Source organism: Chiloscyllium plagiosum, unplaced genomic scaffold, assembly GCF_037043375.1.
Source record: "Chiloscyllium plagiosum isolate Xiang-an unplaced genomic scaffold, Cpla_swu_hap1 HiC_scaffold_7, whole genome shotgun sequence".
Classification (NCBI taxonomy): domain Eukaryota; kingdom Metazoa; phylum Chordata; class Chondrichthyes; order Orectolobiformes; family Hemiscylliidae; genus Chiloscyllium; species Chiloscyllium plagiosum.
In genome coordinates, this window is record NW_028270145.1 from 97,641,896 (window position 1) to 97,659,973 (window position 18,078).

Genomic DNA, 18,078 nt, shown 5'->3' on the forward strand with positions numbered 1-18,078 from the left:
AAATGCACCCAGATCCGCACGTTGTCCGGTTGCCAATAACCATCTCCACTCTGCCAGGGTAAGTGCCATCATTTTCTCTCTCCTACCTCATACTACCTCTGCTAATAAACCCACCTCCCACAAAGACTCATGCACTACAACTCTCACTGTTGCATGTAAGATCTTTCCTCATTCATTTTCACCAGTCCCTCTACCCCAAACTCCCCCTCACTAATTAACCTCAAACCCTCCACACCCTAACTCATCCTCATTTTACCTCATTCACTTCTCTTTCTCTCATTACAAGAGAAAGCAGCCCAAAAAGGCTGAACAAGCCAAGGCAGGTGATGGCTGCCAGATATTCACCTCAGCAAATCAGGTAGCATCCGAGGAGCAGGAAAATCGACGTTTCGGGCAAAAGCCTTTCATCAGGAATGAGGCTGTGAGCCAAGGGAGTGGCGAGATAAATGGCAGAGGGGGATGGGGCTAGGGGGAAGGTAGTTGAGAGAGCGATAGGTAGATGGAGGTGGGAGTAATGGTGATAGGTCAGAGAGGAGAGTGGAGCGGATAGGTGGGAAGGGAGATGGACATGTAGGACAGGTCTTGAGGGCAGTGCCAAGATGGAAAGTTGGAACTGGGATAAGGTGGGGGGAGGGGAAATGAGGAAACTGATGAAATCCACATTAATACTGTGGGGTTGGAGGGTCCCAAGGCAGAAGATGAGGCGCTTTTCCTCCAGGCATCAAGTGATTAGGGTGTGGCGACGGAGGAGGCCCAGGACCTGCATGTCCTTGGCCAAGTAGGAGGGGGAGTTGAAGTGTTCAGCCACAGGGTGTTGGGATTGGTTGGTGCAGGTGAATGGAGATGTTCTCTAAAGCATTCTGCAAATAGGCATCCTGTCTCCCCACTGTAGAGAAGACCACATCGTAAATGAGATGTGTAGAAGTGCAGGTACAACTCTGATGGATGCGGAAGACCCCTTTGTGGCCTTGGACGGAGACAAGGGGGAGAGGTGTGTGCGCTGGGTTTGCAATTCCTGCAGTGGCGGGAGAGGAGGGTGGGTTGGTGGGCGGCATGGACTTGGCAAGGGAGTCGCGGATGGAATGGTCTTTATGAAAAGCGGATATAGATGGGGAGGGAAATATATCTCTGGTGGTGGGGTCTGTTTGTAGGTGCACTTTTACCTGCAGTTCCACGCATGTCATTTACTGTATCCATTGCGGTCTCCTACTTGCAGAGCCCTTCAGAGAACACCTCCAGGACACCCGCACCAACAAACCCCATTGCCCCATGGTAGAACATTTCAACTCCCCCTCCCACTCCGCCAAGGACATGCACGTTCTGGGCCTCCTCTATCGCCAAACCCTAACCACTCAATGCCTGGAGGATGTTCGCCTCATCTTCCGCCTCGGATCCCTCCAACCCCACGGCATCAATGTGGATTTCACCAGTTTCATCATTTCCCCTCCCCCCACCTTATTCCAATTCTAAACTTCCATCTTGGCACCGCCCTCATGACCTGTCCTACTTGTCCATCTTCCTTCCTACATATCCACCTCATCCTCCTCTCCAACCTATTCCCATTACCCCCAGCTCCATCTGCCTATTGAACTCTCATCTACCTTCCCCCTAGCTCCACCACCTCCCCCCCCCCCCCTCCCCCACCATTTATCTCAGCACCCCCTTGGTTCACAGCCTCATTCCTGATGAAGGGCTTTTGCCCAAACCGTCGACTCTCCTGCTCCTCGGATGCTGCCTGACTTGCCATGCTTTTCCAGCACCACACTCTCAACTCTAATTTCCAGCATTTGCAGTCTTCACTTTTACCAAGATATTTATCTCAAGAGATAGTGAGGACTGCAGATGCTGGAGAGTCAGAGTAGATAGAGTGCGGTGCTGGAAAAAGCACAGCAGGTCAGGCAGCATCTGAGGAGCAGGAGAATTGACATTTCAGGCAGGACCCTGATGTAATGTTGACTTTCCTGCTCCTCAGATGCTGCCTGATCTGCTGTGCTTTTTCCAGCACCATACTCTATCTACTCAGATATTCATGTCATCCCAGTATGAGGAGAGGTTTTTCGCCTTTGCTGGCGAAGACCTGGACTACTCCTGTGGAAATCCCGAAACCACCATGTCCTGGCAACCGTGTGAGAAGCACTGTTTGTTGTTGTACTGCTTTCCCATTACTCCCACTGTGAAGGTAGCATTATCACAATTTCTACCCTTTCTCTCTTTCTACTACTTTCTCTCTTTCACCTCCTGCAGGTACGAGTGCGAAGTTCACAGTCTCCGTGGGCAAAGGACAGCCCATAAAACATTCCCTCCCCCATTTCTGAGGAAGACAACACAAACCTCTCAGAAGATGAACAAATAAGGCTGCCTCCTGTACTGTCCAGCAGCTCAATACTAGCACCTCGGTGGGTATTTTATCTAGATTAGAGTTGGGGCACCTGCTGGCGGGCACTCTACTGTCACGAGAGAAACAGTCAAGAGAAATGTCCCAGGCCAGGGACACTCAGTGGACTGTCGGAGACCAGGTACCTACTCTGCCCCATGCAGGAGAGAGAATCTTTAGGAATGAGCGATTAGGGACCTTACACAAATGCACAAGCAATGAAGGAGGAGCAGGCAGGTTAATGAGGGCAGGTTTAAACTGACACAGGGGGAATCTACTGTAGGGCAGCCCAGAACAGCACTAAGATGTAAAGCGAGAGAAAGGGAAACAAAGACTTTCTGAGGGAGAATAGGCGGAACAGTGACAAATGACTCTAAATATGTTATTCCATTTCTAAATTTTATCAGGGAGGCAATGACCTAGTGTTATTATCCCTGGATTGTTAATCCAGAGACCCAGGTCACATGCTGGGGATGTGGGTTTGAATCCTGACACTGTAGATAGTGAAATTTGAATTCAACAAAAATCTGGAATGAAGGGTCTAATGATGACTATGAATCCATTGATGATTATTGGCCCATTGTTGATAGGTGGCCATGGTGGCTCAGTGGTTAACACTGCTGCCTCACAGTATCAGGGACCCAGGTTCGTTTCCTGCCTTGGGTGGCTGACTGTTTGGAATTTGTACATTCTCCCTGTGTTTGCGTGGGTTTCCTCCGGGTGCTCTGGTTTACTCCCACAGTCCAAAGATGTGTAGGTTAAGTGAATTGGTCATGCTAAATTGCCCATAGTCAGGGGTGAATATGGGGAATGGGTCTGGGTGGGTTACTCTTCAGAGGGTCGGTATGGACTGTTTCCATACTGTATGGAATCTAATCTAAAAACCCATCTGGTTCACTAATCTCCTTTTGGTAGGAAAACTGCCATCCTCACCTGGTCTGGCCTACATGTGACTCCAGACCCACAGGAATGTGGTTGACTCTTAACTGCCCTCTGGCAATTAGGGATGGGCAATAAATGTTGGCCTGGCCAGTGATGTCCACATCCCATGAATGAATAAAAACAAACTCACTTTTTACTATCAGCTGTGTGTGAAAGTCTCTGCCTTTCTGCAGCTCCAGCATTGAACATACAGAGCTCACCCATCCTTGGCACTACCTGAAAGGCCGTGGACTGAGGTGTGAAGTGGGCACCATGTGCAGACTATAGGCCACTGGCAAGTGATTGCAACTTTATCAACTAGACTCCATCTTTCCAGGCATGAGTGGGATTCCTTTGTTATCTTATATGATAAGGTCAGGAGTGTTTTTGACTGCTGGCTGCTAGTGCTGTTTCAGTTTTAGTGGATGAATATCTGTGTGATAGTGGTGGCTTTTGAATGGCCTCACATCACTCACAATTGAAACCCCCTTTCCCGCAGAAAGTAATACATAACCCAAATGTGGTCACAGCAATTTTGATCTCCATTGCATTCTTATCATTTATAAGAATTTAGACGATAAACATAGGAGCTATAGTAAATCATTCAGCCCATTGAGTTTGCTCTGCCATTTTGTGAGATCTAATAATCATTGACTGCACATTCTTGCCTTTTCCCTAGCCAATTAATATTCCATGATGTTACATTCCCGGCCAACTTTGGTGGCAGGATGTGAACCTTTGGCATTCAAAACATTCCTGCTCCACAATTTCCAATGTTCCACAAGAGCCTTTTTAATAGGAGGGCATGCTAGGTAAATATGGCATTTAAATCTAAATTTAGAATTGCTTTTAGTTTCTAATCAATCTGTTAGAGATGTTATCAAACGTGTCTGGAGCACAGGCCTCCTAGCCCAAAGGTGCTAGGAGATGCTATCACTGTGCCACAAGAGCCCTTAATGCATTCAGAATTCTAGTTTCTATTTTAATATATTTCATATGTGTGCTGTCATTAATAAATTAGATTCCAACATATAACCTATTTAAGAAATTAATGATTGACATATGGTTACCCATCTATCACACACACTGGTGTTTTCCACAAAAAAATGATAATACATCAAAGACAAACATGAAGCTGCTTTAATTAGCATTGAAAATTAAGCATCTGTTATGATTTAATATTGTTGCCAAAATCTGGTTAGTTATGCCATAAATACACAGTTATCCTAACAAGATTCAGCAATTAGATGTTTTATTGCTCTTGGCTTTTGGAATTTAAAAGTCATTATCTTGAAATAAACTTTACTGTATTTTTGCACATGGCATGTAAAACGTTGTTTTATAACCAGCACGCAGTGCTCTTAATCAGATAGGCATTAAGGAAGATATATAAAATCACATTTCCATTACACATCAAATGATTGAGATGCATTTATTATGCCTCAGTCAAGCTAACTTCAACTGAACAATCTTCAAAGTATTTTCATCATTTTATCAAAGGGCCCAGAATCAAAACATATGGTGCTGGAAAAGCACAACTGACAGAGTCGCGGTTTCGAATATAGGTTCTTCATTCCTGATGAAGGGCTTACCCTCAAAACACGACTCTCCTGCTCCTCGGATGCTGCCTAACCAGCTCTGCTTTTCCAGCACCACATTCTGATCTCCAGCATCTGCAGTCCTCACTTTCTTCCATTTTATCAAAGGGTTTATTCATTTACTTAAAATCAACTTCTCCCATGGCCAAGAGCCAGATTGTGGTGAGTTTTACAACTAATTTCTTCTTACCATAACAATTCAAAAAATAATGGTGGAATGTTGAAGAAGAAAATAGTATATCAGGTTAGGGTTGCTGAATCAAAATACTGGAAATCTTTTTCTAATGACACTGTAGATAAACCAAAACCCCATGCACTGCAGCAATTCAAGAAGGTGGCGGCTATGACCATTGCAAGGGTATTAAGTGTTGACCTAACCAGAAAAGCTCAGATCGTGGGAATGAATCAAAAATAACATGGGACGTGAAAGATTTGACTGGTCAGGTTTTGGCAATTTTCAGGAATCGGTCATGTTCCTTGTATGCAGAATTGAAGAGATTGAGAATAGCTTGAACGTTTGATGCAGAGGGGTCAACAATCCTGCAGTCATCCACAAACTATGGAACCTGTATAGGTATTATTAAATTTGAGAGGGTTCAGAAAAGATTTACTGGGATGTTGCCAGGAATGGAGGGCTTGAGTTATAAAAATAGGCTGGGACTATTTTTCACGAGATCATAGGAGGTTGAGGGGTGGCCTTATAGAAGTTATAAAATCGTGAGGTACATAGGTAAGGTGAAGAAGTGAGGGAATTCAAAACTAGGGGGTATATTTTTAAGGTGAGAGGAGAAAGTTTTAAAAAGAACATGAGGGCAACCTTTTATACAGGGATTGTTTTGTGGATGGAATGAGCTGCCAGAGGAAGTGGTAGATGCAAGTACAGTTACAACATTTAAAATACATTTGGATAAGTGCATGAATAGAGAAGCTTTGAAGGAGATGGACCAAATGCAGGCAAGTGGGACTAGTTTGGGAACATGATTAGCGTGGATTAATTGGACCAAAGGGTTTGTTTCCATACTGTATTACTATGAGTAGGTTAATTTTACATAGGTGATGATGTAAAACATTTTACATCTAGATGGTAATTACTGATAACAGGGGCAGTTGATTTTAGATAAGATAAATAACCCCTTTCAGATAGATTGTAAATAGTAAGGGGTATATCACATGTAATGTTTAGGGTACACTTAGTTCCAAGGGAATGTTACGTTTGGTTGTTCTAAAGTATACGTTACATGCAATTTTGCCTCGAAATAAGGTGAGGCCAGTGCAATGTTTTGCTTTCATTCAGAACAGTTCAAAGGTCACTGAAGGGGACAGACAGTGAAACCGAAACTGTGTGTGAGAGACAGAGAGAGAGAGAGAGAGAGAGACAGTGAAGGAGAGAGAAAGAGAAATACGTACTCCATGTGAGGCAATGCTACTTTTGGATGTTGGAAAGGCAACTGAACTACATGAGAGGGGCTCATGAAGTTGCCTCAAGATCAGGAGAATATCTTTGTGCTGTTAGAATTCAGGCATAATCTCTAAGGTTTATTTGATCTCTCAGTTTTGGAGTCATTCTCTGGAAATGTCCTGGGATTTGTTGGATCTCAGAAGAAAATATATGCCATTAATAGTTTAGTTAAACTGAGAGTTGGGGTTAAAAAGCTGACCAGCTATATTTGCTTAACAGAACTGAACAAGATTAGAGCTCAGAAGAAAACCCAAGGGTAGTATGATTTGGTGAATCTAGTTATTTGTAAAAATAAAAGCTGGAGTTTGGCCTGAAGGTAAGCACTGGAGTGCAGCTTCCCAGGGAAGGGTCAGCAAGACCAGGGAGAGTTATTGAGACAGACCCATGACACAACAGCTCCTGAAAGTTTTTAGGTCAGATCAGGAAAAGTGGAGAATTGCAAGCCTTTGTGAAGTGTGAAGGGAAGTGCTGAGAGATCCATGGGATCCTTTTTGATTCCATTTGCTGCGTGATTAGTGCCATGGAGTGTTCAATCATAGTCTACACTCCATATTTACCTGGATGACAGAGTATAAATTATACATGTATTGTGGGTTATATTACTGTTCTAACATTGTACCCTGATAGTTTTCACAGGCTGATTTATCTCTTTTCTTGAAGAGAGTTACAATGGTCACAGTTCTGAAATCAGGAACAGGCAGAGACACTTTCTCCTTCCCAATCCATATCATGAGTCCATGGACTGTTAATTTGAGCAGAAGTCTGTCTTCTCTGGAACTAACAGCTTGAATACCTTTGAGGCCATGGGCTTTGTTACTTTTCATTACAATGCTTATTGTAGCTCTCCCAGTAGTGATCTTTCAGCCATGGATTCTATCATAGGATATTAACATTCACTCTCAGTGAGACCTGGCTTCCTGGGGAGAGATAGTTAATGGATTAAGCAAGAAGGTACACTTTTTCCTGGAAAGGGAAAAGCTGACTGCAACTCTTATCCGTGGCATTTGATTTACCATCAGAATATAATCTTGAATGCACTGCCAGAGCTCTCCAGTTACATAAACGAAAGCCCAATGATATTTTACCTATAGCTCTGACATAATCATTATCACCAAATGGACTGCAGCAATACAAGAAGGTAGCTAACCACCACCTACTGAATGCCAACTAAGGGTGGACAATAAACGTTGGATCCGCCAGCAAAGCCCATCCCATGAATAATCTTTATACAATACCATCCTAATTAGTGCTTATGCCTTGATCCTTAACCCTGATTAAGTCATTAGGCTATGTTCTAATCCGGCCATGATAAAGTTCTCACTGCATCTCATCACAAGATGTGATTATTCTTCAAGGGGACTTCAAAACCAAGCTTGCCATGACTGTGATGTCTGAAGTGGAAATATTTGGAAAATCTGGGTTGGAAAAGTCAATGTCAATACTGTCTTCCAGTCGACAAAGTGTGCTCAGCATGGCCTCCTTATAATAAATGGCCTCCTCTTGCCAAAGCCATAATGGAGGTTTCTTAGATTATAGCATCAATACTTCTGAATCACAGCATTGCTTTTATCAAAGGTCTAAGTCTGTACCCCTCAACTCTTGTGGGGGACTGATACCTGCTGGATAGATCATCAAGTTGTTCAATCGATGATGAACACTGACCATTCAACAAGACATAATAAGGTACAAACACTCAACAGGAAGAAAATTAATGCCTTGGCCCTATGGTAGGTCTATGAAAGACTGAAATTCCAAGAAAAGCTCATGACCAATCTGAAAGAACTTCACAGCCCAACTCAATTTCAATAAAGAAAAATATAATAACATCAACAGTACTATACTTCTGCATCCAGCCAACAGGTTTAAGCAATGTCATTTCTGGGATTGGTTGGATTTGCTGCACGATTAGTGCTAGAACGTTGTAGGAATATGCAATCTCCTGGCAATAAAAGGCAGCTTTTATTGTCTAGCAGAACAACCCAAAATCACAGACTCAACAAGGAAGCATCCTAATAGTTCACAGGCTAATACTCAAAGGCACTTACTGGAAGATAAAGACATTTAGTGAGAGGAAAAATTCAAAAAGATGCCACCATATGCTAAGCTTTTTCACTATTAGATGAAGATCAAATGGACAAAATGCTCCTCACTCACAGACTGCAGACATAGGGATGACAATAACATGTGACAAAACTAGAAAGAGCATTTTGAGCAACTGCCCAACTATGAAAAAGAAGAAAGTGAGGACTGCAGATACTGGAGATCAGAGTCGAGAGTGCAGTACTGGAAAAGCACAGCAGGTCAGGCAGCATCTGAAGAGCAGGAGAATTGATGTTTCGGACAAGAGCCCTTCATCAAATGCTGGAAAAGCACAGCAGGTCAGGTAGCATCCAAGGAACAGGAGAATTGATGTTTCGGGCATAAGCCTTTTATCCTGATGAAGGACTTTTGCCTGAAACATGGATTCTCCTGCTCCTCAGATGCTGCCTGACCTGCTGTGCTTTTCCAGCACCACACTCTCAACTCTGCCCAACTATGAATCCACACTGAATGTTCATGCTCTTGAGGCAATCAATTTGGAGTGCTGATAGCTCATGATATGATTTCAGAACTTCAGAATTGTCACTTTTGATATTAATATTTAAAGTTGTAAAATTGAAAGTTATCTTTCTTTGATCACCAACTGGTTATCTTGCAGAGTATATTTCCCATCCAGGCAAAAGTGGAACAGTCCTTTTTTTTGAGAGGCTTTTCCAGGCCCCTTTCCATTTAAAGAGAGCAGACAGAATCCTGAAGATGATTTCTCTTCACAGTTGCTGCTTCCCATAGATGTCCCAATACAGTGCCTCTGTCTCCGATGTGCAGATTCTTGAACGTGGATTCCAAGGTTTACATACCTGTCCTTGTAGCCAATTCTCCACCATCACCGCTCTTTGCAAATGAGCCCTGTTAGAAGCCTGTTAATAACTTCGGTTAATGTGACGACCTTGGGGCACCATCTTTGTTCACATAAACCTGAGGGTTGATGATCAGATTTCAGTGATATGTCAAACTACAAAAACTGGGATCCCTTTTACACTATGGACTTCTTCTGCGTTCAAAGCTGGTTAGACACACATTCCCCCTTCACCTGTTTTACCTTCCGAGGCTTTCTGGGCTGCACTTAACCCATAAAAGGATTAACTTATGAAGGGCTTGTCTAGGATTTGTATTCCTTTAAGCATAGATGACTAACAAGTGAAATAATTGAAGATAATTTTCAAGTATATTAAGATAATTAAAAGATTTGAGAGGATTATTAAAATAAACTATTTCCTCTGGTGTGCAAATGTAGAATTAAGAGCCATCATCTTAAAATTAAAGCTAGGCTATCCACGAAGGGAGCAGTAATCCACACAAGATAGTAAAAATTGTCTGCATTTAGAGCTTGAGAGGAAGAAGCACCTAGTGAGAGATTGGAGTCCCTGGTCCCACTCTCACCTTGCTGCAGATGCTGAGGAACAATGGATAAACTGATGGAGTGCAGGTCTGCAAGCATCTCTAGCTGCTACTAAATGATTGAGTAGATCTTGACTTCTAATGCAGTGGACACCTGCCCATGGAGACAGCCAGACACACATTCACTGGAGACAGGACAATTCTGGTGACTTTCAGTGTCACTGTCCTACCTTTGATCCAGTTCACCATCTATCTCACCACAACCTGCCAACTGCTCTCAAATCCATTTGAGCATTGGTGTTGAGTTATTTATGGCCTACACCATTGGGTCCACTTCTACCTGGGACTGAATAGGTGCCTGGATTCTGGTGTCAGTGACCGTGGGGCATTTCTCCTTCAACCAGCTGCAGTGATGTGCTCACCAGATTGTGCAACCAAGGAGAATGTAGATAAAGGACACACTGTGTTGTCAGTGTCTGAGTGGTGGAAGGTGAACCAGACAATCTTGCTACTGAGGGATCTGTAGCTTAATTCTAAAGCTGGATGAGGAGATGATAATGATGATGGCAGAGGCTTTGTGGCAGTCATTGGTGCCTGCAGAAGCGGAAAGAGGGAGTCAGTTGTGCAATAAGGGTGGAAGTTTGAGTATCTTAAGAACAGGTCCACTATGGGGGCAATGGGCTAGCAACACTGCATTGTACATTGAATATTAGTTGGTTCCAGGGCATGGCAATCTTGGGATCTCTGCACCAACATTCACAGTCCTCTTCCGCAAGCTCACGGATTCTCTCCTCATAGTTGGCCAACCCCACTCGTCTTGGCACTCTCAGTCCTAATGTGGGCCTTTCCTCCTGCAATGGAAAAGGGCTTGATTGAGTGAGATGAAAGTGGCTGACCCAACAGTTGGTGTTGGTGCAGGTACAGGAAAGATGGTAAGGTGGCCTGAGAGAGTGAGTAGGAGTGAGTAGGGAATGCTGTACCACAAGGATCTGTTTCGGGTCCATTGCTGTTTGTCTTTTTTATAAATGACCTAGCTGAGGACGTAGAAGGATGGATTAGTAAATTTGCAGATGACACTAAGATCAGTGGAATTGTGGATAGTGCCGAAGATGTTGTAGGTTACAGAGGGACAAAGATAAGCTGTAGAGCTGGGCAGAGAGGTGGCAAATGGAGATTAATGTGGAAAGGTGTGAGGTGATTTACTTTGGAAGAGTAACAGAAATGCAGAGTACTGGACTAATGGTAAGGTTCTTAGTAGTGTAGATGAGCAGAGAGATCTCGGTGTCCATGAACATAGATCCCTGAAAGTTGCAATCCAGGTTGATAGAGTTGTTAAGAAGGCATATGGTGTGTTAGCTTTTATTGGTAGAGATCTTGCTGCAGCTGTACAAAACTCTGGAGCAGCTGCACTTTGAACATTGCATACAGTTTTGGTCACTGCATTATAGGGAGGATGTGGAAGCTTTGGAAAGGATGCATAGGAGGTTTACTAGAATGTTGCCTGATAAGGAGGGAAGGTCTTATGAGAAAAGGCTGAGGGACTTGAGGTTGTTTTCGTTAGAGAGAAGAAGGTTGAGAGGTGACTTAATTGAGACCTATAAGATAATCAGAGGGTTAGATAGGGTGTACAGTGAGATTCTTTTTCCTCGGATTGTGATAGCTAGCACATGGGGGCATAGCTTTAAATTGAGGGGCGATAGATATAAGACAGATGCCAGAGGTAATTTCTTTACTCAGAAAGTAGTAGGGGCATGGAACACACTGCCTACAACAGTAGTGGACTTGCCAATTTTAAGGGCATTTAAATGGTCATTGGATAGACATATGGACGAAAATGGAAGAGCTTCAGATTTTTACAGGTTAGCACAATATTGAGGGCTGACGGGCACTGAAATGTTCCATGTTCTATGTTCTACATTCTATATAAGTGCAGAAGGCAGGAAGGCTTCATAGTTTCAAGGGCTGGGGTACGTGCGAGGCACTGAGGGAAGGTGCTGTATGGAATAGTGACAGTGGTAAGCCAGAGATCTTGCTGGAAGTGTGTGCAGTGGGGGAACTTAGACTCAGTATGAAAAAGCAGTGAGAATATGCTCACTGATAATCAGGTCTTGCCTCTGCTTCTGACACTCTGTGCCAGCCAGACACCAGCTCCCCACAACTCTATATCCATCCGTACCGACCTGTGGCCTGTATCCTTCCCTGAGCTTTTTTCTTCAATTATTTGTGGGACAGGGACATTGCTGGCTGGTCAGTGTTCATTGCCCATTCCTACTTGTCCTTGAGAAGGTGATGTTAAGCTACCTTCTTGAACGCTTGATGCTGACCCACATCACTGATAGGGAGAGAATTCCACGATTTTGACCCAGTGACAGAGAAGGAATGACATTTTATTTCCAAGTCAGGATGGTGAATAGCTTGAAGTGGAACTTGCAGGTGATGTTGCCCTTGCCCTTCTAGATGGAAATGGTCATTGGTTTAGAAGGTATTGTCTAAGAATAGAGTCATAGAGTCATAGAGATGTACAGCATGGAAACAGAGCCTTCGGTTCAATCCGTCCATGCCGACCAGATATCCCAACCCAATCTTGTCCCACCTGCCAGCACGCGGCCCATATCCCTCTAAACCCTTCCTATTCATATACCCATCCAAATGCCTCTTAAATGTTGCAATTGTACCAGCCTCCACCACATCCTCTGGTAGCTCATTCCATACACGTACCACCCTCTGCGTGAAAAGGTTGCCCCTTAGGTCTCTTTTATATCTTTCCCCTCTCTCCCTAAACCTATGCCCTCTAGTTCTGGACTTCCCGATCCCAGGGAAAAGACTTTGCCTATCTATCGTAACCATGCCCCTCATAATTTTGTAAACCTCTATAAGATCACCCCTCAGCCTCTGACGCTCCAGGGAAAACAGCCCCAGCCTGTTCAGCCTCTCTCTGTAGCTCAGATCCTCCAACCCTGGCAACATCCTTGTAAATCTTTTCTGAACCCTCTCAGGTTTCACAACATCTTTCCGATAGGAAGGAGACCAGAATTGCACGCAATATTCCAACAGTGGCCTAACCAATGTCCTGTACAGCCGCAACATGACCTCCCAACTCCTATACTCAATACTCTGACCAATAAAGGAAAGCATACCAAACGCCGTCTTCACTATCCTATCTACCTGCGACTCCACTTTCAAGGAGCTATGAACCTGCACTCCAAGGTCTCTTTGTTCAGCAACACTCCCTAGGACCTTACCATTAAGTGTATAAGTCCTGCTAAGATTTGCTTTCCCAAAATGCAGCACCTCGCATTAATCTGAATTAAACTCCATCTGCCATGACTTCTGTTTGAAAGTTGCCAGTAAATCTGCTTCCATTGGCCTTTGGATTCCAGTGTTTACCAAATCCTAAAAACTCACTACTTAAAAACAACCTCCCTATCTTCCTTCAAATGATTATGCTAAATCTCTCCCCTTTGTTGACTTATACATTTTGTTGCAACCTTACATTACAGCAGTAACTACTCTGCAAAGTTACAATTGGTTGTAAAACATATTGAAATTTGAAAAGTACGAAAAAAGTATGAATTTTCCTTTCTTCTTCCTTCATTGTCCGTCGTGCAGGTTACTTTCTACTTTCTCTATACAGTTTAACCCTTCATAAATTGAATACCTCTATAGAATGTCGCCTTAACACTCTCCATTCTAAAGAGATCATTCCCAGGTTCTCAGCAGATCTGGCAGCATCTGTGGAGAGAAAACGGGAAAAATGTTTCAGGTCCAGTGACCCTTCTTCAGAATGTTAACTTTGCTTTCTCTTCACAATGCTGCCAGACCTGCTGAGTTTCTCCAGCAACCATAGTTCCTTACCTTTTAATCCCAGGTTCTTTATTGTCTGACTTTGTATTACTGTCGCCTCACTGAGGTAATGATGTGGGCATGCTGCTGTTGTACTGGGGTGGACAAAGTCAGAAGTCACACCTGATGAAGGAACAGCACTCCGAAAACTCATGATTTCAAATAAACCTGTTGGATTATAACCTGGTATCATGTCACTTCTCATTGGCATAAAGCAGCAAACACAAGTGATTAAATTCAGATCTGCCTCCTTTGCAGAGTTTAATATTACAGGAGGTGATGAGCTTGAGCACTAATCCAAAGCAATTGATAATTACACATCGACGATGTGCAAAAGGAGAAGTTATCTCCAGATGAAATCATTAATGGAAACCACACACAAACCTCGATTACAACAAAGCTGTTTTTTGAGCAGAAACCTAGTTGCGTAGGCGGTTTAAACGTCATCAGATCCTGTGGTGATCATAACCAAGCTCCATTGTTTTGTAGATTGTAACATGGCTAAGTGATTCAAGATGGCTGGAAGGAGCCATTCCAAGTAATAGCACATGAAGAGGAAATCAAGGACTACACACAGGATATGACCTGAATTAAGTCTAGATGAAAGAAGCTTTATTCCAAACATGACAGGAAGAGTCTGGAATGTTGTGGTTATCACTGCCGGGATAATAGCATCCACAGACTTGAGAATCCAACATAGCCACAAAGATAAGGTGTTTTGGAATCAATTATAATTGATACAATTACATAGTATTAATTGACACCTGTCCACTTCTTCTAATGTATTTATTTTATTCTTCCCTCCTCCATAATCTTCCCACTAATAGGTCTTGTTATCCTTGTAAATGCTATCCCATTCATTGAGCAGCATTTGATACCCCTTCCCAAGGGAGATTTTAGAGGGGATGGTGGTGAAGGAAGGGAGGCGTGTGGACAGACTTCATCATCATTAACATCCTTTAAGGTCCTTCAATAGACTGCTCTGGTCTTTCTCCTAGAGAAAGGATGTTGTGAAATTTGAAAGGGTTCAGGGAAGATTTACAAGGATGTTGCTAGGGTTGGAGGGTTTGAGCTATGGCAAGACGCTAAATAGGCTGGGGCTGTTTTCCCTGGAGCGTCAGAGGATGAGGGGTGACCTTATAGAGGTTTATAAAATCATAAGGGGCATGGATATGATAAATAGACAAAGTATTTTCCCTAAGGTGGGGAGTCCAGAACTCGAGGGCATAGGTTTAGGGTGAGAGGGGAAAGATATAAAAGAGACCTTAGGGGCAACGTTTTCACACAGAGGGTGGTGCATGTATGAAATGAGCTGCCAGAGAAAATGATGGAGGCTGATATAATTACAATATTTAAGAGGCATCTGGATGGGCTTATGAATAGGAAGGGTTTGGAGGGATATGGGCTAAGTGCTGGCAAATGGGACTCGATTAATTTAGGATACCTGGCCTGCACCGACAATTTGGAACAAAGGGTCTGTTTCCATGCTGTACATCTTTATGACTCCATGACTCTGTGATGTTCATATCTCACTGCTACTGGTATTTAACTATTCAACCAATAGTGGGCAGAGTGATTGTTAACTGGGAAAAGCAAATCCACCATCTTACAAGGGTGTTCCTCGTTGTCCCACTGAGAGTCAGCTCCTTTTCTTTTGAACCCTTGGTCCCCACCAGCCAGTGACCCCTTCCCTCTGACTTTCCACTGCTCCCTTACCTCATGTGGCCTGGGTCCCTCACTGATCCTGTAATCCTGGTCGGCAAATTGCTAGTCCTATGGAGCCATCAGTCTGTAATCAGCAACTCATGGAATAGCGGAGAAAATAGGGTTGGAATATGCTCCCCGGACTCCTCGATCCTGGGGAGGGCCTGACCCTGATCCTGACCCTGACTCTAACCCTGGCCAGAAAAGTGTTTGTTTTGGCACTCAAGGTAGAGGACCTTCCTAAATAGATGCAACTCTGGCCTTCAGCCAGCAGGCAAATCTCTCATTGCTGGGGTGAAATCTCCCCCATAGCCTTTTACATTGAGTGCCCAATATGCATACACTGCATTCTATAACATTAAAGTCAATTTGCCAGTGGTCAGCCGAGGTTCAAATCCTGTCAAACTCTCTTTGTTAGATCTTGACTCTGAATCCAATATATTCCTTCACATGTGGTCACTTGCAAAATTAAACTACCTTGCAATTAGACTGCGTGTCAAAGTCATTTATATATATCTGGAGTGGGATGCATTGTCTCTCAGCCTGTATGGAATATTCCTCTAACAGACATAATCATGATATCATTACCATTTCACTTGCAGCATAAAATGCTGATTGCAGCTACTGTTTATAACCAAGTATCTTAGTTTTTATAGAATCCCTACAGCTTGGAAACAGGTCCTTTGACTCAACAAGTCCACACCAACCCTTCGAAGAGTAACCCACCCAGACCCATTCCCAATACCCTAACTAACACACCTAACCTATACATCCCTGAACACTATGGGCAATTTAGCACACCAATTCACCTAACCTGCACATCGTTGGACTGTGGGAGGAAACTGGAGCACCTAGAGGGTATCCACGCAGACAGGGGGAGAACGTGCAAACTCCACACAGACAGTCGCCCGAGGCTGGAATTGAACCTGGGTCCTTGGCACTGTGAGGCAGCAGTGCTAACCACTGAGACACCATGTCACCCTTAGTTTTAGTTCAGACACTGAAGAGACCGGAAATGTAATGTCTGTGTAGAATTTTCACATTCTCCCTGTGTCTGTGTGGGTTTCTTCTAGATGCTTCAATTTCCTCCCATGATCCAAAGATGTGCAGGTTAGATGGATTGGCCATGCTAAATTGCTCATAGTGTCCAGAGATGTGCAGGCTAGGTGGGTTAACCATGGGGAATGCTGGGTTACTGGGAAACGGTGGGGGGACTTGATGGGCCAAATGGCCTGCTTTCAATCTGTAGGCTTTCTATGATTCTTCTATGATTCGAATGTTTATATCAGGAGCTGTAATAAATCTCTATTGAATCTTCCAAGTATCATGTTAATTTTCATGTACATAGGCATTGTCCTAAGAGATATAACACTCTGCTGAAGTCAAAAGCCCAAGTTAGGTCTCAGCATGGATACACGACACACAGTGCAATGTTGATGTTCGTATGTTCCTCATTCATCCTCCTGTACTATGATTAACAACTTGAAGGATGTGTTTTAACAGACATTCATCCCTCTCAATCCACCTTGATCAGCAACCTCACCTCCTGCAGCTTTTAAGTTGAAGGATCTTGGTGGATTGACAAGCAGAGAAGAGATCCCCAGCCACCCCTCTCCCTTCCTCCTCCCCCAACCCCACCCCCGGGATGCAAAACAATGGAAAGGCAACAGCCTTGAGCCCTCCTAAGAAATCAGAAAATGACAGCATAAACTCTGCTGTGGGGAAACACAAAATCCAAAGATGAGTGGAATGATAGTTAAGAGCAACAACCCCATGTTCCTCAGGGCAGCTCTTGTACTTTCTGTTGCAAAGATCTGCAGTTCCTGGATTGGCAGCTGAGTCATGGAGGATATACAAACCATGAAGGCTGGCAGGCATGAGCCACGTTTTGAGGAACTCATAATGACAAGGATGATAAGTACAGTGCATTTTGGAGCATTGTAGATTAGTTTTATGACCTTTGGACCATCTTCCCGATGTTAGTTCTCTCTTTCTCACAATATCTTAGTTAACAATCAAAAATGTCATAGCCGGGGTTGTGGAGTGGAGGGGGTGGTCATCTTGGTTATCCAAGCAAATTTTATTGATTGGCAGTCATATCAATGTAAAATTTATTGACAGTATTTGCATTTTGAGGCTTAAGATATTTGTGTATTAGTTCAGTCTAAAGACAGAAGCTGAAAAGTTTAGACTGAAGTCTGCGGTTCTGAAAGTTTACAAAAAAGAAACTTTTGTCAGGGAAAGGCCAGCCAGCTGGCTCTTTACTGAACGGATGAATGCTGCGCATCTAGTTTTTCTTTTAAAAAGCCCTCAGTTTTCCTCCAGCAAAGTGTTCCTTTTTTTTATTAATTGCTGGTTCCTGAGCACCGTCACTTTATTCAACACTCCACAGACATGCTTTGTCGCATACGGTGTCAGAAGTGGGATAACAGTCATCGAGGATTAACACGTTGGGGAGTTGAAGCCAAACATTTGGAATTCTGAAGTGAAGTCAGATCTTTTTATGGAAGATTGTTAAAACAATGGATGGAACGCGCTGTTCGGGCCTGTGTGAGCAGAATTGTGATAATTCATTGTGGATTGCTGTTCAGAGCTGTGAGAGCTGAACAGAAGAAACCATGGCAGATGGTACTCAAGGGAAGAGGCAAAAAAGGAGGCATGCAAAAGAAGCAGAGAGTGAAACTGTGAGTAACAGAGACAGTTCTCTGCAGTTGAAATGGATGAAAGAGAAATATAACAGA

The 18,078-nt window shown here is 43.5% G+C and overlaps 2 long non-coding RNA genes across 2 annotated transcripts in view; both read right to left on the minus strand.

The window, feature by feature from the left end:
- Positions 1-18,078, minus strand: part of LOC148149670 (uncharacterized) — a 44,017-nt gene that overhangs the window by 12,175 nt on the left and 13,764 nt on the right. The gene's annotated exons all lie outside the window — the stretch shown is intronic.
- On the minus strand, positions 10,487-13,786 carry LOC148149671 (uncharacterized). Its single transcript, XR_015757552.1, has 3 exons — positions 13,646-13,786; positions 13,449-13,522; positions 10,487-10,641 (listed from the first exon to the last, which is right to left on the minus strand). It is a non-coding gene; the product is annotated as an uncharacterized LOC148149671 (long non-coding RNA).